The sequence below is a fragment of the Pleurodeles waltl genome, chromosome 3_1 (genome assembly GCF_031143425.1).
Source record: "Pleurodeles waltl isolate 20211129_DDA chromosome 3_1, aPleWal1.hap1.20221129, whole genome shotgun sequence".
NCBI lineage: Eukaryota > Metazoa > Chordata > Amphibia > Caudata > Salamandridae > Pleurodeles > Pleurodeles waltl.
Genome location: NC_090440.1, coordinates 1,469,660,454 through 1,469,683,510, shown reverse-complemented (window position 1 = coordinate 1,469,683,510; position 23,057 = coordinate 1,469,660,454).

Here is a 23,057-nt window from a genome sequence, read left to right as displayed (position 1 = left end):
GCCTGATCAAAGACCACTATTGGGAAAAGATCTATGAGGAATCCCTCGGCTCAAATAGTTCAGGTCGGCTGACAGCAGAGTTCCTGCTGGTAAAGCATGTTCCTCTGTCTGAAAGCTTCCTGGACCTCCCTATACCAGCCCACGCTCGCTCCTTATTACTCCAACTTAGGTACGGAACATTGGCAGTCAACAGTTTCACGGCCGGCTGGTCGACTAACAGTTCTCCATCGGACAAATGTATAAACTGTCACCTATGTAAGGAAACTTATGAACACGTTCTATTTTTTTGCCCTCTGTATAAATGTCCTCGAGGGAAGTGGATTACCCCTCTGTGCAAAACACTGCCCTCGCCATCTCGCAATAGTGTACTCAGAATATGTAAATATGATACTTCCATACTGACAGTGTGCTCTGTTTCCAAATATTTGGCAGCAGCATGGAAAATTCGCAGCAGGATTATTTCAGATCCCAATCCATCAGTTGAAGAGCGGTCTAGCAGCCAGTAAACCAGCATTCGATCATATTAGTCTGGGACTCTAACGAAAACCGAGACCTATCATGGATATTAGATTGTATCCCCAAGTATGCTGTTTAGTGGGTTACCACAACTATATAATTTTATAAATGCTAAGTTATATCCTATTCTGACCAATCTATTTAATAGAACTGACCAATCATGGGTACCATTCCTTATGGCCCGACCTCTTAACTTTCTTTTTTTTTTTAATCTGTGCTATTTTCTGGAGTTTTAATGTCTGATTTTATATAGTGATTGGTCTTAGAACAGTTTTTATCTTTTTAATAATCGATTAGATTGGTTCTAGAACAGTTTTTATCTTTTTAATAATTGATTAGTATTATTTTAGTGTCCAGCATTATGTACAGGGCAAGATCCGGAGACCACCCTGAGTATTCTTCTTTTTTCAACTATTTATGGAAATATTTTAGCTATACGACCCCTTTTTATCCTTTCTTTTACTATACATTGGTTTATGGTTTTTATTTCTATGTATGTATGTTTACTTTTAAAAATGGCCTAAATTTGGACCGAATAAACTATTGAATTGAATTGGATGTCCCACCTTTAACATACACTGCACCCTACCTTCAGGGGTTCCTCGTGCCTACCTTAAGGGTGCCTTACATGTAGTAAAAGGGAAGGTTTGGGCCTGGCAAGTGGGTAGAGTGGCAGGTCTGAGCCATGTTGACAGGGCTACTCTTGTGGGTGTCACAATTAGTGCTGCAGGCCCACTAGTAGTATTTGATTTACAGGCCCTGGGCACCTCTAGTGCACTTTACTAGGGACTTATCAGTAAATCAGATATGCCAATCATGGATAAACCAATCAGCAGTACAATTTACACAGAGAACATATGCACTGTATCCCTGGTTATCACTGGTAAAGTACCCAGAGTCCAAAAGCCAACAAAAACTGGTCAGAAAAAATAGGAGGAAGGAGGCATAAAGTGTAGGGATTACCCTGCAAAAAGGGCCATTTCCAACAGTTGAAGTAATGAAAGGTGCAATACTTACTAAAAATTAGAAACTATGATCATGTGTAAAGTGCTGGCTATATGTTTACAAGTGTCAATGTGCATGTCATAATTAGAGAATGTGAAAAATAGTTTTTCTGGGTTATGTAAATGAAACAGTATTGTTGCCATACTACTGACTATCTAAACATAGTATAGGTGCAACACACATGCCTTACATCTCGACTAAGTATGTTACGTTTACTGTCAGTGACATGCTTCTACATTAGCTGGACATGCAAGCTTTTTGGGGTCCTGAATGCATTAATCAGTCATAAATTTCCTAGCTATGTGCTGAATACCACATTTTCAATGTTTCATGTTACATGATCTCGAATTATGTGTGACATTGATGTGAACATACTTCTGATGTATGTATTGAGTCATTCACACCCATTCTGTTGTTTTCCCTCATAGTTACCCTGGCATGAGGGGAGCAAGACAATCTTCAGTGTACCATCCACTAGCAGACCTGCAGACCATGGAAGAGTGACATTTCCTCCAGCTATATCGGCTGGATAGACAAACAATCATGGATCTTTGTCGTCAGTTGGCACTAGATCTGATGCCTTCCATTTGTAATCCAAGTTGCATACCTCCCATTGTACAAGACATGTCAGTGTTACACTTCCTGGCCACCGGGTCATTTCAGAATACAGTGGCCCTAACTGCGGGGATGTCTCAGCTCATGTTCAATCCAGTCTTGAAGGCTGTACTGTCTGCATTGTTAAAACACCTATACAGTTACATCAGATTTCCCAAACGTGAGGATTTGACTCATGTGAAAGCAGATTTCTATGCTTTGGGACAAATTCCACATGCGGTTAAAGCTATGGATGGCACCTATGTAGCCTTGGTTGCCCCAAGGGCTTATGAACAGGTATATAGACACAGGATAAACTTCCACTCCATCGATGTCCATGAGATGGCCCGGCTGGTTGGTAAGAAATATATGGCATGTGGGTCTGAACCTTATTTCATGCTACTATATATGTTGACGTTGAAGAATAAAGTTTGGCTTGGTGTAACTCTACCTCACAGGGATCTCTGGCTACCCAAAACATCCTTGGTTATTTATACAAGTAATGTACCCAACCACGCCAGGGGAAGTCCACTTCAGTGAGGCAACTGTCAGGGCACTCATGAATATAGAATTCGAAGTTAGTGATGTATCGGATCTTCAGTGTGGAAAGGCAATCACACCATCCATAGTTCAGAATAGATTTATTTCTTGAAGCAATAGTTCATCATAATAATTGAAAATAGTCCTTGAATTTCATATACATATAGCCACCACAGCCAACACGTGTTTCGTCCTATGAGAGAACCCTCTCACGGACTTCATCAGGGCCGGGAAAACGAGAGTAGTTGATAACAGCCAATAACTGATTAGTCCCACAACCGAGTGTTAGATGAGAAACCTCGTATAGGTGAAAAAATTCTCAGAACAAATCAACTAGTGAAGAATTCCTTTGGCGCTATCTTTATTTATTGAACTATGTGCTTCAAGAAATAAATCTATTCTGAACTATTGATGGTGTGATTGCCTTTCCACACTGAAGATCCGATACATCACTAACTTCGAATTCTATATTCCCTGGAAACATTGGAGGATTAAGGAAGATCCTCTTGCCAGGAGCACCATGCCACAATTGAAAAGTGAATACTTCAATATGGACTTACTGTGAGCGCCCAATTCCTATGACTCTCTTCCTAGGTGCTTTCGTTTGCCACTTCAGTGAGGCCCACGGAAGGACAAGGCATGCCGTGGAGCGGACTTTTGGGCTCCTGCAGGCAAGATTTTGCAGCCTTGACAAGTCTGAAGGCGCCATCCTCTACTCACCTTACAAGGTATGCCAAAATGTTGTTGCCTGCTGCGTGCTCCATAATCTTACCCTGAGACGTCAAATACCAATTTTATCAGATGAGGGGGAGCCAGCAGATCCTGTGGGTGGAAATGCAGATTTGCCAAGTGGGGATGAGCATGATGAGGATGAAGCTGGAGACATCAGGGCAGATCTCATCAAACAATACTTCAACTGATTCAAGGTATGTGATGTAATGTGATGTTACAATGAAATTTCCGTTGGGTATGATTTTGGTTCAGCACACCATGTAGTGCTCTTGTTTCAAAGTCACAATTGAACATATGGTTTGGCAATGTCATGCTTTGTCAATCACAGATTTCCAAATTTGCTGTTTGGCTCATCCTTATTTGGGAATTTCAGTCAGTGTCACATGCAGATGGGATTTGCAGACTGACATGTGAAGTCGACACAGATTTAACCAGGCACTGTGTGAGTTCTATGCCCAGACTGTCAGGACAGTGGGATGGTAGTGTCCTTTTCCACACAAAAGACCTGTTTGTCATTGGAGGTGGCTCAGATGGTGCCATGTGTGTGTCCATCTGTGTCAAACACATGTCATGATGTGGTATCCAGACCCTCTACCATCATAAGGGTTTTAGGTTCATGTGGACTAGCTTGTACATAGCTGCCTGTGTATTTTAACTTTGCAGGCCAATGTCTTTGAAGACTGACATTGGAGTATGCTCATATGGAACCTGAGGTATGGCTATTTGTAAAGGCTCCAGCTGATGATACACTGCATCAATCTGTTAAACTTCATGTGATGGTAAAAAACTGACACGTCCATAACTTCATTTTTCTGTGGGTTGGTGAAGCTGAAACCCTGAAGCCCACAGCAGTACTTTAGTATGAGCTGATTGCCATTCTACAAATAAATGTTTGGGTATGTACAATCCAGGTGATTTGTGTCATGTGTATGTTAAAATACAAATGCTACATGTATATAGGCTATCCAGTATATGTGTGATGACCATAACAAAACATAACATTAGAGAGGTACATCTTGCTACTATAGTTGTCATACATGACTGTTGTAAATGGTTGATACATGACACTTACTCAGGACCTGTGGTTAAGTGGTGTTTATTGGGGAGTGAACCATAAAAATTTGTGTTTTGAAACAGAAGTAACACAAAGACTACAGTGAAGGGATCAGGTATGGTGGATGAAATCATCAGTGGAGCAGCTACACCAATTTGGAAAAACAAGTCCAGTGTCCTTGCACCATAGGAGAATGGAGTTAGGTTTCAAAACAGTCAACACGGGGTATCTGTGGCACACAAGGGGAAACAATCAGTAGGGGTTCACATCCTGGCAGTTGGTTTTGTCTTAGCATCTGCTCCTCGTGGATGTCTGGGTGGATGTCCATGTTCTTCAGCTACAAAAGGTGGGGTGTCTGAGGTATTCCCTCCTCCTGGCAGGGCCTCCATTCCACTAGCAGCCACAGATGTGGAAGGGCATGATGTTTCATTGCTAGTGGAAGAGGCGTGATGTTCGGTATAAAACCTACTCAGGGTAGTGTTCATGTCCCTCAGCACCCCAGCTATGGATGCCAGGATGGCATTTTGGGGGTCATTACAACATTGGCGGTAAAAGCCGCTTACCGCCGTGCAGAAGACCACCAACACACCGCCGCGGCCACAGAATTCCGCCGCGGTCATTATGACCCACAGCCCGGAATCCGTCAAAATCCAGACACCCACACAAGTCCGCCACACCAAAGGTCAGTCATAAACTGGTGATAACAAAACCTCCACCGCCACGCCAACAGGAATACGCCCACACTATCACGACCCACGAATCCACGCGGCGGTCTTTCAACCGCGGTATTCCATTGGCGGTACACACCACTGCGCTCAAAATACACAAACATTTACAAAACACATCCACATTGGACAATTCCAAATACACACACCTGATACACATACACACACCACTCCCACACATCCAATACAATATAATACACACCCACATCACCCACAAACCCTTACGACCAGAATTGTGACTGAAGGCCAGAGAGGGACACCACCAGAAACAACACTAGCATTCACAGGCACTCAACACCATCACGCACACAACATCCAAGCACCTCACACAACACACCTCTAAATATCACCCCACACATCACAACACACACCACCCCACACATCACCCACACCACCCCATGGCCCCGCAAAGACACCCCAGGTTTTCTGAGGAGGAGCTCAGGGTCATGGTGGAGGAAATCATCCGGGTAGAGCCACAGCTATTCGGATCACAGGTGCAGCACACCACCATAGCTAGGAAGATGGAGCTATGGCAAAGAATTGTGGACAGGGTCAACGCAGTGGGACAGCACCCAAGAACTATGGATGACATCAGGAAGAGGTGGAACGACCTACGGGGGAAGGTGCTTTCTGTGGTCTCAAGACACCACATTGCGGTTCAGAGGACTAGCGGCGGACCCCCATCTCCTACCCTACAACTAACAACATGGGAGGAGCAGGTCTTGGCTATACTGCATTCTGAGGGCCTTGCATGAGTAGATGGAGGAATGGACTCTGGTAAGTCACTCTTCACTACTTTCACCCCCCACCTGCATGCCAAAACATACCCCCATCCTCGCCCTCACCCCCATCACTCCAACTCCTCACACATGTCTCAATATCACAAACCACACACCCCAAAACCAAGCCCTGCATGCAACAACAAAGCATGGACACCCATCACAAAAGCATGGCCACTGCACATACCCATACACCCCCTAAACCATCATCACACAAGGTCCTACACTTGAATGGAAGCACTGGGGTACACAGTCACCCACCCATTGCATACCATGGCACACACAGATGCAATAATCATGCCTTTACACCCCTGCAGGAACCCTATCCAACGTCTCCGGACAGGATGGTCCAGATATGTCCACTCCTCCCACAGAAGAGGCCCACAGTGATGACAGCAGCTCTGTCCAACTGGATCAAGATGACCAGCCCGGCCCATCTGGGACCTCAGGACAGTTGGTTCCCCTCACACTGGCACTGGCACTACAGAGCATCCCCCCTCTGGAAACACCAGCACAGCACCCACCCAGTGAGCCCATACCTCTGTCCCCAGGACACGGCAATCAGCAGTGTGTCCACCACTACAGGGAACCCAGGCTAACCCACCACCCTAACAACACCAGGGACCTGGGGGCAGTGGTAGTGGGCACACGGTTCAGGGGACAGAGGCACAGGAGCACAGGGGAACTGGGAGGGCTGCTGTGCGACAGGGGGAGGACAGGCCCAGGGAACCCACTCTCCACAAGGCACTCTCCAACATCATGGGAGCCTACCACCATTCCCAGGAGACTATGGCAACGGTACTGGCCAAGTTTCAGGAGACCCAGCGGCTGCAGGAGGAACAGTATTTGGGGTTCATTGAGGAACTCAAATCCATCAATTCCACCCTGGGCACCATTGTAGGGGTGCTAAAGGAACTTGTGAACACCAGGAGGGACACTGTGGCACAACAAGGGGCCCCTGACACTAGCCCGGACGATGAACTGCCCACCACCTCCGCTGGCACTAGTGGACAGGAGGCACCGCCACAGGACCACCACACCAGCACCCCACCCCCTGCAGATGGAGAACCACCCCGCAAGCGGTCCCTGAGATCCAGGACAAAGACAGAGAACAATGCCAAGACCGCCGCCAAGAAATGAGACCACCCTGAATGTTATCCTTCTGTCCCACTTTGTCACCCTGTCCATCCTTAAACTGGTGTGCCCCAGCTCCACTTCCTATGCCTCTTTGGACAATGCACCTGTGAAACAAATAGACTGGACTCTGGCATGGAAATTCCTCCACCATCACCCCTGACCATTTTACAACCCCCTCCAATATTGAGCACTTAAATAAACACCCTTAAATCACAAAACAATCTGGAGTCTGTCTGTGATTTCAAAATTGTGTATTAGCAATTACAGTGGTAAAATGCTATATCAAATGTAATGTCAACATACCTATGTCACACAGCTCTGGTCTATGCAGAAACAAAGCAGATGTCACACAGTGGGACCCACAACTGTGAAATCGTAAGGGAAAGTGACAACTCAGTGACCATACACTGGGTGAAAATGACAGACAGATGAGAGGTAGTAGAACTAAATCAGATGTAGCAGGCAGTGTTGTCTTCTTACCTGTGTCTCACTGGAAGTATTGCAGGATCACCGTGTTCCTGTTGTCTATGTCCTCCACTTCTGCTTCCTCGTCTTCACTGTCCACAGGCTCCACAGCTACCACAACACCTCCATCTGGACCATCCTCCTGCAGAATAGGCACCTGTCGTCGCAAAGCCAAGTTGTGAAGCATACAGCAGGCCACGATGATCTGGCATACCTTCTTTGGTGAGTAGAATAGGGAACCACCTGTCATATGGAGGCATCTGAACCTGGCCTTGAGGAGGCCGAAGGTCTGCTCTATAATCCTCCTAATTCGCCCATGAGTCTCATTGTAGCGTTCCTCTGCCCTTGTCCTGGGATTCCTCACTGGGGTCAGTAGCCATGACAGGTTGGGGTAACCAGAGTCCCCTGCAAATGTCGAGGGACAACTGTTACACACACACACTAACTCATAGGGACATCCCCAGACCCAGACAACTATTCACACTGTATTGGGTCCATGTCCTTACCTAATAGCCACACACGGTGCCTCTGGAGTTGCCCCATCACATAAGGGACACTGCTATTCCTCGGAATGTAAGTGTCATGCACTGAGACAGGGAATTTGGCATTCACATGGGAGATGTACTGGTCTGCCAAACACACCATCTGCACATTCATCGAATGGTAACTCTTCCAGTTTCTGTACACCTGTTCACTCCTGCGGTGGGGACCAAGGCCACATGTGTCCCATCAATGGCACCTATGATGTTGGGGATATGTCCCAGGGCATAGAAATCACCTTTCACTGTAGGTAAATCCTCCACCTGAGGGAAAACGAAGTAGCTCCGCATGTGTTTCAGCAGGGCAGACAACACTCAGAACAACACGTTGGAAAACATAGGCTGGGACATCCCTGATGCTATGGCCACTGTAGTTTGAAATGACCCACTTGCTAGGAAATGGAGTACTGACAGCACCTGCACTTGAGGGGGATTCCTGTGGGATGGCGGATAGCTGACATCAGGTCTGGCTCCAACTGGGCACACAGTTCCTGGATTGTGGCACGATCAAGTCTGTAGGTGATGATCACATGTCGCTCCTCCATTGTTGACAGGTCCACCAGCTGTCTGTACACATGAGGATGCTGCCATCTTCTCACATGCACCAGCGGACGGTGCCTATGGAGAAGAACAGCAAGCAAAGAGTCAAACAACTCTGAGGTACGTAAACACAGCTTACTCTGAAAATATTAGCAAATCGATATATGCCTGTCTGAGTGTTTAGGAAAAGCCTAGATATGCGTGACGCAGTCCAAAATAATGCCATGTGGCCCCCTGAAATAGCGGCTGCCTGACCTGTAAAGTGGGACAAGGGGATATGAGGTAACTGCGCTGGTGTTGCACACCGTCGCGGTAGGCAGTCGAAGACCGGAGCGCAATCCTGCATTGGTTAACATTGGACCCTATGGGTCCCAGGAGCCAATGACGATGTACGCTGGCGGTGACTGTACGCACCGCCGCAGACGTGACCAACATTTTCTCTCTGTTCAATCACTTGATACCTGATCTTCGACAAGAGAGGACCTACACTGCAAGTGCTGCTGTGACCTCAGTCTGGAAGAGACAATGGCTCGTGTGTCTGGAGAAAGGGCCCCTGCCTTCAGCATGGAGCTGTTGGAGAAACTCGTGGATGGGGTCCTCCCCCAGTACACGCTACTCTACAGTCCTCCAGACAAACAGGTAAGTACACTGTGAGCATGCTGTATGGGCAATGCCTGTGTGGAGTGGTGTGGATGAAAGATAGAGGGGGGGTGAGAATGAGGTGTGCATGAAACTACGGTGAGTGCATGTGCGTCATGGCAAGGGTAGGGATGTGGGCCAATGACTGTGATGGTGCGGACGGTAATAACTTCTCTTTTTTCCCCTGTACTATTCCTGTAGGTCAGCGCCCACCAGAAGAAGGACATTTGGCGTGTCATCGCCAAGGAAGTCCAAACCCTGGTGGTCTACCACTGATGGAGCACCCACTGCCGGAAAAGATGGGAGGACATTCGCCGCTGGAGCAAGAAGACGGTGGAGGCCCAGCTGGGGATGGCCTCCCAACGTGGGAGGGGTGCCCGTTGCACCATGACCCCCCTGATGGTCTGGATCCTGGCGGTGGCGTACCCGGAGTTGGATGGGCGCTTGAGGGCATCACAGCAGCCACAAGTGGGTGAGTACACTCTCATTCTGCTGATTCAGCGCGCATTGTAGGTGTCTGGGTGGGGGAGGTGGCTGTGGGTTCCCCTAGGCCAGGGCGAGTTTAGTAGGCAAGGACCCTTCTTAAGGCAGACCCTGTGGCATCCCACCCAACCTGTGTACAGTGCCAACTACACCTAGTCAGGCTCCTGTGACATCCATGTGTGCAGCAATTGGGAATAGCCTTGTAACCCATGTCCCTGGGATTGAATAGGGAACTCCAAGTGTGCGGCATAGTGCAGGGGGCTTCTGTGTCTGTAGTGTCTGCCAACGGTAGCGATATTGCATGCACTCAACATGTCTTTCTATTGTCTTCCCACCCTTTCTGTGGTCTCCCTGTTCTTGTGTGCATTAGCATCATCAGGTAGAGCAGCAGTGGCACCGGAGCAGGAGGGAGCTGCATCCCACATAGCCCTGGAGGGCGACACTATGGAGTCTGAATTCACCAGTGGGACGGAGGGCGAGGGGAGCTCCACGGCGGGGAGAGGAGCTGACACCAGCGATACGGACTCCTCCTCTGATGGGAGCTCCTTTGCGGTGGCGGGCCCATCTGTGCCCCCCGCATCTACAGGTACAGCCGCCTTCCCCCCTACCAGCACCGCCCTCCCAGCAGCCCCTCAGCGTGTGCCCCGTGGCCGCTCACCCAGGAGGGTGGGCATCTCCTTCGCCCCAGACACCTCAGCCCCTGCCCCTGTCACCCCTACTGCCCTCAGTGAGGAGGCCATTGACCTCCTCAGGTCCCTCACTGTTGGGCAGTCTACCATTTTGAATGCCATCCAGGGTGTAGAGAGGCAGTTGCAACAAACCAATGCATAGCTGGAGGGCATTCACTCTGGTCAGGCAGCCCATCAGTGAGCTTTTCAGACTCTGGCCTCAGCACTGATGGCAGCGATTGTCCCTGTCTCTAGCCTCCACCCTCCAACTTCCTCCACCCAGACCCAAACCCCTGTACCTCAGCCAATCCCAAGCACACCATCAGACCAGCATGCACACACCTCAACACACAAGGGAAGCTCTGGCAAACATAAGCACCACACATCCCACAGGCACTCACGCAAGCATCAGACACATGCAGACACACCAACATCCACTGCCTCCACTGTTTCCCCCTCCTCCTCGTCTCCGTCCTCCCTCCCTGTCTCGTCTCCACTCACACCTGCATGCACTACATCCTCAGCCACCACGTCCATCACCAGCACACCCACCACCACACCCCGCTCACGTGCAGTCACCACCCCCACTACCATTCCCCTGTGTCCTCTCCCAGTGTGTCTGTGAGGCTACCTCCCAAGGTACACAAACGCAGCCACACACCCACCCAACAGCCATCCACCTCACGACAGCCCCATGCACCTTCACCCAAAGTCACCAAACGTACACCTCCTACAACCACTACCTCTTCCTCCACTCCCAAACCCCCTCCAGCTACCCGTCCCAGTGTTCCTAAGAAACTTTTCCTGTCCAACCTTGACCTCTTCCCCTCACCTCCCATACCCCTTCAGTCTCCTAGGGCCCGACTCTCCAGGTCCCAACCCAGAACCTCGGCCACAACATCGGCGGGACCAGTGGTGCCAGTGGTAACCGGCTTCTGGAGTGTGCCAGGCAGCAGGGCAGCCAGTATGGCAAGGAGCCAGAGCACAGACAGTCCCCCACCTGTAAAGTATAAAAAGTTGGCCAGTGCCCGGCGGGAGAGTGGAAAGAAATCAGCCACCAAAGCCGCTCCCAGGGGTACAGTTGGGAGTGTGGAGACAGCTGTGCCACCATCCAAGGTGGGGAAGGGGCACAGTAAAACCGGCAAGTCTGGGAAGATCTGCATGGCGGACAAGACCACCACCAGCCCTGCTGCCCAGGACACCGCAGCCACCAGCGCCGCTGCCCAGGATACCACCACCACCAGCCCCGCTGCCCAGGACACCGCCGCCAGCAGCACCGCTGCCCAGGACACTGCTGCCACCAGCCCCACTGCCCAGGACACCGCCGCCAGCAGAACCGCTGCCCAGGACACCGCCGCCAGCAGAACCGCTGCCCAGGACACCGCAGCCAGCAGAACCACTGCCCAAGACACCGCTGCCAGCAGCACCGCTACCCAGGACACCCACGCCAGCAGAACCGCTGCCCAGGACACCGCCACCAGCAGAACCACTGCCCAGGACACCGCAGCCAGCAGAACCGCTGCCCAGGACACCGCCACCAGCAGTACCCCAGGCCAGTGAGCGCCAATGATTCCAACGCTACTGAGGCCACCACGGGCAGGATGAACACCCTTCAGAACCAGTGGAGATTCACATCCACTACCTCTGTCCTTGGCAGGCTGAAGCACTCTGGGCACAAAGTCCCGTCCAGAACCAGTGGAGACTGTTATCCACTTGAGAGACTGTGGCTTTACACTCCCCAGGATTGAACAGTGGGCAAACCACCCACTTGAAAGTCTTGAGAGACTGTGGCTTTGCACTCCCCAGGATTGAACAGTGGGCATGGAGCCCCCTCGTGGATCTGGCGTTGTGCACTCATCCGGCTGAGGTGCCCCCCCTTCCCTTCCCCCTGAGGTGCCTGTTTTTTTCTATCTGATGTCCCAGCAGTGTTCTCTCCATCTTGTTCGGGTATCTTGTGTGGGCCTCGCCCATGCCTTTTGAGCCCAGTGGTCCACGGACTATGATGGTGGAATACCTTGGACTTGTATTCTTGGTGTATATATTTGTTTATAGTGTACATATCTTTATATATCGCTATATTTTTTATTACTGTATTAGAATATATTACAATCATTTGACTCATTTCCTTTTGTCCTTGCATTCTTCCAGTGGGGTTGGGGGGTGTAACTGTAATGTGTCATGATGTATTAGTGTATGTGTTGTCGTGGGTGAGGGTGGGGGTGGGGGTGTTGCGTGTGTTTGTCACTTTCTTTTCCCTCCCCCCTCCCGTGTGTCGTAGGTGCAGTATTCACCGTGGTATTCGCCGCCGGCATTCGTGCTCCTAGTAGAGGAGCAGGAAGATAAAGGCTGGAAGAATCTGGAACTCAGGCTCCATGGCGTCCTGGTTCCTCGTTGGGTGTGTAGAGGTGAGCCTTTTCCCTTCCAGGTCCTGTTTCCGCTGTGTTTTTGTTTGGGGTGAATCCGCCCCAGAAAAGGTGGCGGATTGGACTGTTGACATTCTGTGGGGGGTACATTGTCCTCTGCCTGTCTGTTGGCGGTTACCGCCGCAGTGTTTGTTTGAACCACCATGGCGGTCGGAGTGTTAAAGTGGCTGTCTATGTTGGCGGATTCCGCCACGGTCGTAATTCCATTTTTTTTACTGCCGGCCTGTTGGCAGTTTTACCGCCGCTTTAACACCGACCGCCAGGGTTGTAATGACCCCCTTTGTGCCTGCCACTGCTGCATGGATTCATGGTGGTTGTTCCTCTGCAGCTGTCTGATCTCCCCCATCATGGTCAGTACCTGGTCCATCATGCCTTGTGAAATTTGGTAGGCTTCAAAGACTGGTCTCTTGGTCAGTCGTGTTCCTTTGAGTCACCATCCTCTGGCCCACACCATCCCTCCCACATACCCTACCCAACATGCCTTTGCCCCTGTGATGGCAGGACCATCCTTGTCACGGGTGACAAGGGGAGACTCAGGTACCTGTAATGGGGGGGGCACACAATGGAAGAAAATGCCCTTGAAACACAGGTGTGGGGGCATATGGTTGCCTCTGATGTGGCTGTAACAGTGCTAGGAGGAGTGGTTGTGGGCAGGGTGAGGCTGACAATGGTTGACTGACCAGATGTCCCTGATGGGCCTGCTTCGTCCTCATTGTCTAAACATCCAGGAGTGCTTTCCTCACTGGGATCTTCAGCCAGAGGAGTAGTGGCAGTCTCTGGTGTCCTCTGCATGCTGCTAAAGGCAAGGTTACCTGTAGGAGAAGTGGAACACATAGGCGGTCATTATGTACATGGCGGTAATGAGTGCCACGCCCGCAGTGGCAGTCTTTATCGCCAACGGCATGAAGGTCCAGACCACCATATTCTGAACACAGTAGTGAACTGGCTGCAAAGCTGCCAGTTCACTACCATCCACCGCCAGGCCAGAATCAACCACCGGGGCTACGGTAGGCACATTCAACACGGCGGTGGAGGCCGTACCGGCGGTGGGATTATGATCCCATTTCCACTAGGGACTTCCTTGCATACGGTGACAGGAATTCTCATTCCTTTCACCTGTATGTGACACGCTAGGCCCCCCCTTGCCAGTCCCCCCACCCACCCCCAAAGCCCCCAGAACCGCCCCACCGCAACCCCCACCCCGAAAACCGACCCCCAATCCTCCTCCCCAAATCTCCATGTAGGCCTCCCAGCTCCCCCCTCACAATCCCCCACCCATCCCCCTATATACAGGTCCCCCCCAAACCCCAACTCCCCACATCCTCATGCACCCATACACCTACATGCACACACACATTCATACACTCAGATACACATCCCCCTTCACAAACACTCACGCACACCCCGATGCATTCACACCCCCTCCTCCCCTTCCCTCTCTGGCAGCACTTACCTGTTCCGTGGTGCTGCTCTGGGAGGGAACGGGCTCCTTGGATGCTGCTCCACCGGCATCGCTGCGTCTCCATACACCGCCACGCCTATAACTGCATCATTATAGGAGTGGCGGAGTATGTACTGATGTGGCAGCATCCACCCCGTCACCAACCGCCAGAATAGTGCATGGCGAGTAGATGACATTGTTATTAAGCCGTTCTCAAAGGACAGTGTGGTAAAGGACACAGCTGTGGCTGTGTTTTGCTTGTAATGGTAATGGTAGTGGGCCATTGCATTGCTGTCATTGCCATGCACTGTTATATGGTGGAGCATTCAGGGTGGGTTACTTTCAGTTTAAATTTTACATGCAAGATATTTTAATTTATGAGAGCTGTTCTGGCTTTCATAATGGTGGAACAGTGCCTTTTGGGAGTTGAGGTGCTGTCAGTTCCCAGTACTTCACATGCCATTCCCAAAGAGTGTTGCCCCAGGTCAGTTTAGTAGACATGTGGCATGCCAGTGAGTGTCATTTGGACATTTGGACAGGGGGTGGTGGGTAATTTGTGTCATTTAGGTGAGGAAAGGTGATCAGGGAGCATGCAAGACAAAACTTTTTGATGACATGAATGTTGCGGTGATTTACCCAACTCCACTCCCCCAGGTATTTCTGTCAGGCCTTGAGGATGCAGGATCTCCAAGACCTTCTCCTCCCACGATGTGAAAGTAGGGGGAGGAGGTGGGAGTCTACCGCCAGTCTTGAGAACTGCCATTGCACCTCTGAGGTCATTCCACCTCTTCCTGATGCTGCACCTTGTGCGTGGGTAACTGTCTACAGAATTCACCCTGTCGACTATCCTTTACCACAACTCCTCTTTCCTTGCTATGGATGTTTGCTGGGGCTATGCTCAAAAAAGGTATGGCTCTACCTCGAAAATTTCTTTAATCATGATCCTCAAGTCATCATTAATGAAATGTGGATGTTTTTGTGGGGACATAGTAGTGGTGGGAAAAACAGTGAGGTGGTGAAAGAGACGGTAAAAACCTTTCAGTGATGAGTTGTGGGTGATGTGATGTGAGTGGGTGACAGTAGTTGTGTATTGTGTGTGATAGTAAATTGTGTTTTGTGTATGTTGTGCAGGTGTGGGATGTGTGCTGAGTGAAATGTGTAGTGACGTCTATTATTTATTTTGCTATATCTATATGTTTTTTGCTTGTCTCTGACTGTGTGTGGAATTCTGGTTACAAAGGAGTGTGGGTTGTGAAGGGGTGTCTTATAGAGTACAGTGTGTAGGTGTGTCGGGTGGGTGGATGTGGGTCAAGTATGGGGTATTCAAACTATCAATGTAGTGTGGTGTCCTGACTGAAGTGAGTTTAGAATGCCGCGGTTCTCACCGCCAATGGTTTTCCGCCATGTAAGAACTGCTGTTGTGATTTGTGGATCGTAATTTGATCAGATGACTTTTGTCAGGTGGGCAGTGCTAGTGGTGGGACTGCCTGTTTTCCATTCCCCAGTGTCCTGAGGGTTTCAGTACTTTGGCTGTTTTTAGGCAGACTTTGCTGTGTGACTCTTAATACGGCGGTCCACTTAGTTCTAAATCAGGCCCTTAGTGTTTCTCATGGACAAAAAGTCTGTATCCTTCAGTGCAGATAGTAGAATATTCAAACATATTAGTCTGTGCGCTGACACCCTTCTGCATAATAATTTTCTCTACCACCCTCCTTTGTCCTCAATTTGGCAAGACCCTAGTGAGAGCATAAAGATTTTAAGTCACATAATGTACACTATCATTCATTACAGTACATACAACTATTATTTTCTTGTTCTAAGATTTTAGGAAAAAGTGACCACTCCAGTCCCAGCTTTCCACATTATGGTAGCAGTTTATAGTAGGGAGTGAGGAGAAACTGGACTCTTCAAAAACACCTCACCACAGTATAACCACTCTACATTGTAGGTTATAATAGGGACTGGCAATTCCATTACGACCTCTCCCCAGGACAATAATGTTTCACAATACAGTGTGGGAAAGGAATGGCCTCAACACTGAGAACTCTCTCTTGGATGAAGAGTGTGTGTACTAAAGTGTAGGAAGAAACTAGCCTCTCTAATGAGACCTCGCTCTTTTCACAGGTGTGCGTTGTAGGATGTGGGGAGGTACTGGCCTCTCTGCTGAAACCTCTCTTACATGATGGTGTGCATAGAATGGTGTTACATGAATTGGCCTCTCTTCTGAGACATCTCTGTTGAATGACAGATGTACAACTATTGTGTGGAGAGAAATTAAACTCTATACAGAGATGTTTCTCTTGGATGACAAGCATACAGACTAAGGCATAAATAGACAGCCGGGTCAGCTCAGACATCTCCTCAGAGTAACACATGTGCATAATAGGCTGTGGGTGAACACTGCTCTATCTGCTCATACCTCTCTTTATGATAATGAATGTAATTATTAAAGTATGAAATGGAGTATTCTCTCTGTTGACAACTATGTCTTAAACAACCAGTGTGCTTACTTGAATGTAAGGACACAATCACATTTCTCTCATACACCTTCTCATGGGGTCAGGCATGTGTGGTAAGGTCTTCAGAGTGACAGACCTCTGCACTGAAACTTCTCTTCAGTGTGAAAAGCATGTATACGAAGATGTATAAAAGAACTGGCATCTCCACCAGCGGACAGCAGTGCGTAGTGTACTATGAGGATGCTTTCGCCTCCGTGCCAAAACCTCTCTCCTATAAAAATCTTTATACTACAGTGGTAAGGAACACTAATCGTACTAAGGTACATAGACATACCCTAAGCAGCACAGTTGCAGTTGATGAAGATGGAACCGCCACTTAAATCAACATTACAAGACTGTAGTGATAATAATACAATCTTGAAAAGCTATCAAGGAAAGAAATCAGTAGTAATTTTAAACTTTTTATTAGAAAAAGCAATTTAACAACATTACCAGCAACAACAACTACATTAGCAAGCTACAACAATGACTGTAAAACAAACAAAACAACAAACTTAACTAATCTATAACATATTTTCCTCACTCCAATCACCAGGCGTCAACACCTCCTCCCCTTTTTCTTCATTTGCCTACCGGATTTTGGTGTACGTAGATTGTCTTTTCCTTTCTTGCAGTCACCTTAGCCTGCCAAAAAATATCTGCTTTGTTAGACTTTTTCTGGCAGGTTAGGCGGCAAGAGTCACTTGAAATAAAATATAATTTGCAAAAGGGAGTTCAGGTTGGAAATTAGAAACAACCAATGTGTTACCCCATTATAGGCATCTATGCCTGCTTAAGCAAAGTACAACCATCCTTTTCTAAATAAAGCCTTTTTTTCCTATTTAATAAGCAGATCATTCTGTCATCAAACACAATTAGAGCTACATAGAATCAGCTTCTCCAAGGGTACTAATGTTGCTGCATGATTAATTGTTTTCCTAGGTTTCCTCACAGTTACTATTCCCTCTTTTCTCCAAAGTGAAGAGTTTTTGTTTTCCTCCTCCATGTCTTGTGTGACATGGTACTTCTGTTTTTCAAAACTTGTGTTTTACACTTTCCATCTAAAAAAGATAAGAAAACCAAAATATGTAAAGTTGTAAACTGATCAATAATTGATAGCAGTGGTACATCACTATGTACTGTAATGTTTTTTTACATTTTTCAGTAACAATCATATAGTTATATGTACTGTATCACTGTCTTTATATTCCTTTCTCCTGAAGAATTCAACACCATCAACCAGTGTATATTTCCACAATTAAATGGTAACATGCCATCAAACTTGGTTCCATAACAGTTTATAAAGTAATACATTCTTCTAGACACATATTTTCTAATCATGATCACAGTGTACTACTCTGGTAATAGCAATATTTCCACTCATACATCTCATAGGGATAAAATATGTGTATAATAAGGGTCATAAAAACACTAGACTTTGCATTAACAGATTGAAGATTTATTGTTTTATAATTACAGAAACATTGCCTCTTTTACTTACAACTAAGTGAAGATTTAACAGTAAATTTTTAACACAGTGTTCAATACTTGGTGATATCTCCCTACATTTTAAACTTTACCTCTAAAAAACTATATTAAATACATGGACTCCCAAAAGGCAGCTTTTGAGTTATTTAAACCTTGTATAGAATACATTTTCCAACAGTAGTGCATTTACTGACACTTCTCATCAAAGTTCACAAAGTGTATTTTTAATTACCTGAACTTAGAGCATTTTCTTATATGCAGCTGAATACACCGGTCTGTCTCAGTTCCAAATCCAGTCTTCCTTATCCTCCAAATCACCAAAAACAATGTGAACTATCTCTGGTTCAGCATCCATATCACCACATTTATTCAACCTCTTGAAAAAAATTGTAACCATTGGTTGAGCATTGGCCCTTTATTTCTTTAGCTTCTGTCATACGATCTTGCAAGACTCTTGCTGGATTGTAAAACACCTCGTGGCAGCCCCAGTAATTTCCATGCAGGCCTTGAAAGAGGCTCACTAGATTGTAAAACACCTCATGGCAGGCTCAGTAATTTCCCATCGGGTTTTGCGAGCCTCTTGCCATATCGCATGTGTCCATGCAGCAAGCTTAACTCCTTGCAGCTTCTGAGTAATTCTTGAAAGAGTCATGCGGAATCACAACAAAATTGTACGGAAATAGTAGTATGTGGGACGGAGTATCCTCTCCCCCGAGGCCTATCTCTTATATGACAGGTGTGTGTAGTGAGGGATGAGGGGAAATGGGCCTCTCCCCACAGACCTCTTAAACAGATGCCAGGTGTATATAGTAGTGTGTATGGACGGACTGGCCTCTCCAGTGTGATCCCTCTCTTGGATGAAGGGTATGCATAGTAAGGTGTGAGGAGAGTGAGGAGAGAGTAACCTCTTCCTTTAGACCTTTCTCTTACATGAAAGGTGTGCATAGTAGGGTGTCTGTAAGGACTGTCCTCTCTTTCCAAACCTAAGATAACTATAACTCACGCATATTTTTTATGGTGCATATATTTTGCATAAACTGTAGCAATACTTTACATAGTATTAAATTGCTGTAGTGGCTATATATAAAGAGAGGCTCTTATTTGTCTCACTGCTTGAAGTGAAGGAATCTCAACAAGCAATGTGCTTCCTTTTTAGGCCTCACCTAACAGCACGTATTCACTGTTTGTTGCAAAGAGTATTGTTTACATTAAAGGGCTTGGAGCCCACCTTTATTTCACCAGTGGTTCACTCCATCTTCACTCTTCAATGCAGCCTTTCAATTGGACATCAAAGGCCATTGCCTCACTTCCATTTCTTTAGTGGAGCTGGATGAAGTACAAATTAAGTAAACTTAATTAGTGGCCATCCGCTGCTCACGGTACGAATAAGGTACTATTTATTTTTCCCCCTCTGACATCCCCTCTCCCACTCCCACTTGAGCTTCTCTCCCCTCTAGCACAAACTTGACTCGAAGGTATTGGAGCACTTAACCTAAGCTCAAGACAAGTCTGAATTCCTGAATATAAAGACATGGGTCAGAAGTGCTGAGCTCCTCACCCATCGACTTGTGAAACGTGACAGCTTTGCTGCAGTGGCAGGGTATTTTATGTACCTTCGATATGTAACTGTGCAGGTCAGCATTTCACTTGCATCGGATATAAAGTTATTTTTTGGTACTTTGTACCTCGAACCCTGTCTGAGGAAGGGTAGGCTTTTTCTGTTAGAAACTTTTCTTCTGACATCCTCGCCACTCTGAGTCCTTCAAGGTGAGGCTTCCATGACATTGTAATTCGAGCCCTATTTACATGTATTTACATTTATGGGCAGCCTGTCTTGTGGTACATCACTAACAGCAATGTAGTTTGCGTCAGCGTTTGGGAAGGGTGGGTACGTGGTTGTGCAGTAATTCTTTTCAGAAACACAATGAAAAAAACTACTTTCAATTGTATTCATGGACTGAAAGCATCCTTGAAAAGGGCAGCTTTTCTCGGCTTCAGTGCCATCTCAAGGGCACCCCAGTTGTAAATTGACATGCTCCTATTGGAACATCCAAGCATACAGCAGAAAAACACTTACCCTCTGTTTCCCAGCTGTGTGCACCAGTAGACAGCCATCTCTGATATGTACCACAGTGAAATCCAGGGATCTATGCAGTGGTAGTGATGGCACGATAGCTGGCACCCTCTCTCACCTTTTTCCCCGCCTCCTACTCACCTCATTCCACCACCCACTTTGTCCCCACTGCATGCACAACTATCTCCTATTCTGGCAGATTTAAGAGCAACTGTACTAATAAAAGAGAAAATATCATTCACATGAGAGAATTAAAAATGTATTTAACTCCGCATATTTCTTGTTTTTCCCCAGAGGTCTTTCTGAGTTCCCTTTTCCCTGGAGATAACGCTCTCAGAGAACAATGAGTATAGTGAATGTCAGACTTTATTGAAAGTTTTGTCCAATTTTTGTCAATTTTAATTTCGAATCAAATCTTTCCATGCAAGATATTCTTTCCAACCAGTATACAATAAGTATGTCATTGATTCAGCACTTTAGCTTCAGACAAACATTTTTTCCAGGGGGTTTCAGGATGCTTGCTTTATGTATGATGTGACATTCCTCTGTACTTTTGAACACTGCTTTAAATGGAAATATAGAAGTGCAGGTACTCACTATTTAGAGGACCTGTTTGCTCCTGTGAAGTGCTGGCACTTCACAGGTTCTGGATGAACCCCTCCTCAGCGCTTGACATCGCCATAGCCATCCCAGACAGGACTGCCCCAACAAGCAAGGAGGCATCGCCATTATTCACAAGAACACCCTCATGATCACGACCAGTACTGAAGACACCCTGAGCATCGCCGAACACCTGCACTTCCAGATCCACAGTGACCCAAACCCCACCCTCTGAGGGACCCTCGTCTACAGGCCCCCCAGCCCCGACTGCAGTTCAGCGACACCATCACCGACGTCATCAGCACACACACTCTCGCATCCACTGACTACATGCTCCTTGGGGACTTAAACTTCCAGCTCGAGAACACCAACAACAACAACATCGCCACCCTGCTTGACAACCTCTCCAACCTCGGCTTCAAACAGCTTGTCACGACACCGACCCACTCCGCAGGCTACACACTCAACTCTATTTTCTCTGCCAGCAATCACGTCTCCTTCAGCAACACCGCCGAACTCCACTGGAAAGATCACTGTTGCATCCACTTCTCCGTCAAGAAACCCACAACACACCACCACCCACAATGGATTCCCCACCGCAGTTGGAACAAGGTCACCAAAGACCAACTAATCACGACCTTCTCCCGGAACCCACCGATCGACACCACTGACACTGACACAGCTGCCCGCTACTTCAGGCAATGGATCGACAACTGTGCGAACACTCTCGCCCCGATCAAGAATCCCTCCAATGGGCGCACTGACAGAAAGGCCTTCTGGTTTACCACTGACCTCCACCAGTCTAAGCAAACCTGCAAAAGACTCAAAAAGAAGTGGCACCAAGATCAGACACTGGGCAACCACACAGCCGTCAAAAATGCCATCCGCAGACACCACCAACTCATCCAAACCGCCAAGAGAAACGCCTTCAAAGACCGAATCAACAACACCGCACACAGCCACAAGGTGCTCTTCAACATCATGAAGGAACTCTCCAAACCCAGATCCAATGCCAACGACATCCCGCCATCTCAAGACCTCTGCAACTCCCTACCCTCCTACTTCCACCACAAGATTGCAAACATCCATGACAGCTTCAGCACTCAGACCCCTCTGGCAACCACCAACACCACAGACTCGCCACCGACCAGCCTCCTGCTCTCCTGGACCCCCCTCAACGACAACAACACCATCAAAATCATGAACACCATCCACTCCGGCTCTCCATCTGACCCCTGCCCTCACCACATCCTCAACAAAGCAAGCTCCATCATCGCACCCCAACTACAGAAGATCATCAACAGCTCCTTCGAGTCCGCCACCTTCCTGGAGAGCTGGAAACATGCCAAGATCAATGCCCTCCTAAAAAAAAACAAGGCTGACCCAAAGGACCTCAAGAACCTCCGGCCTATCTCCCTGCTCCCCTTCCCTGCAAAAGTCATCGAGAAGGCTGTCAACAGACAGCTAACCCACTTTCTCGAGGAGAACAGCACCCCGGACCCTTCCCAATCTGGATTCCACAGCAACCACAGTACTGAAACTGCCCTCATCGCCGCCATGGACGACATCAGAACCATACTGGACAAAGGCGAAAACCGTGGCCCTCCTCCGCCTGGGCCTCTTAGCCGTGTTCTACACCGTCTGCCACCACACCCTATGCACACGCCTCAGCAATGCAGGAATCCGCGACAGAGCCCTGGACTGGGTCACCTCCTTTCTCACTGGCAGAAACCAGAGAGTCCGCCTCCTCCCATTCCGATCCGAACCCACCAAAATCATCTGTGTCGTACCCCAGGGTTCGTCCCTCAAGCCCGACCCTCTTCAACGTCTACATGGCTCCGCTCACTAACATCGCCCGATCCCACAACCTCAACATCATCTCATATGCCAACGACACCCAGCTGAACCTCTCCCTCACCAAGGACTCCGCCAAGACCAACCTCCATGAAGGACTGAAGATCATCGCCGAATAGATGAAGAACAGCTGCCTCAAACTCAATTTTGACAAGACAGAAGTCCTCATCTTCGGCTCCACCCACTCCACATGGGATGACTCCTGGTGGCCTGCCACTCTCGGATCCGCTCCGACTCCAACCGACCACACACGCAACCTAGGA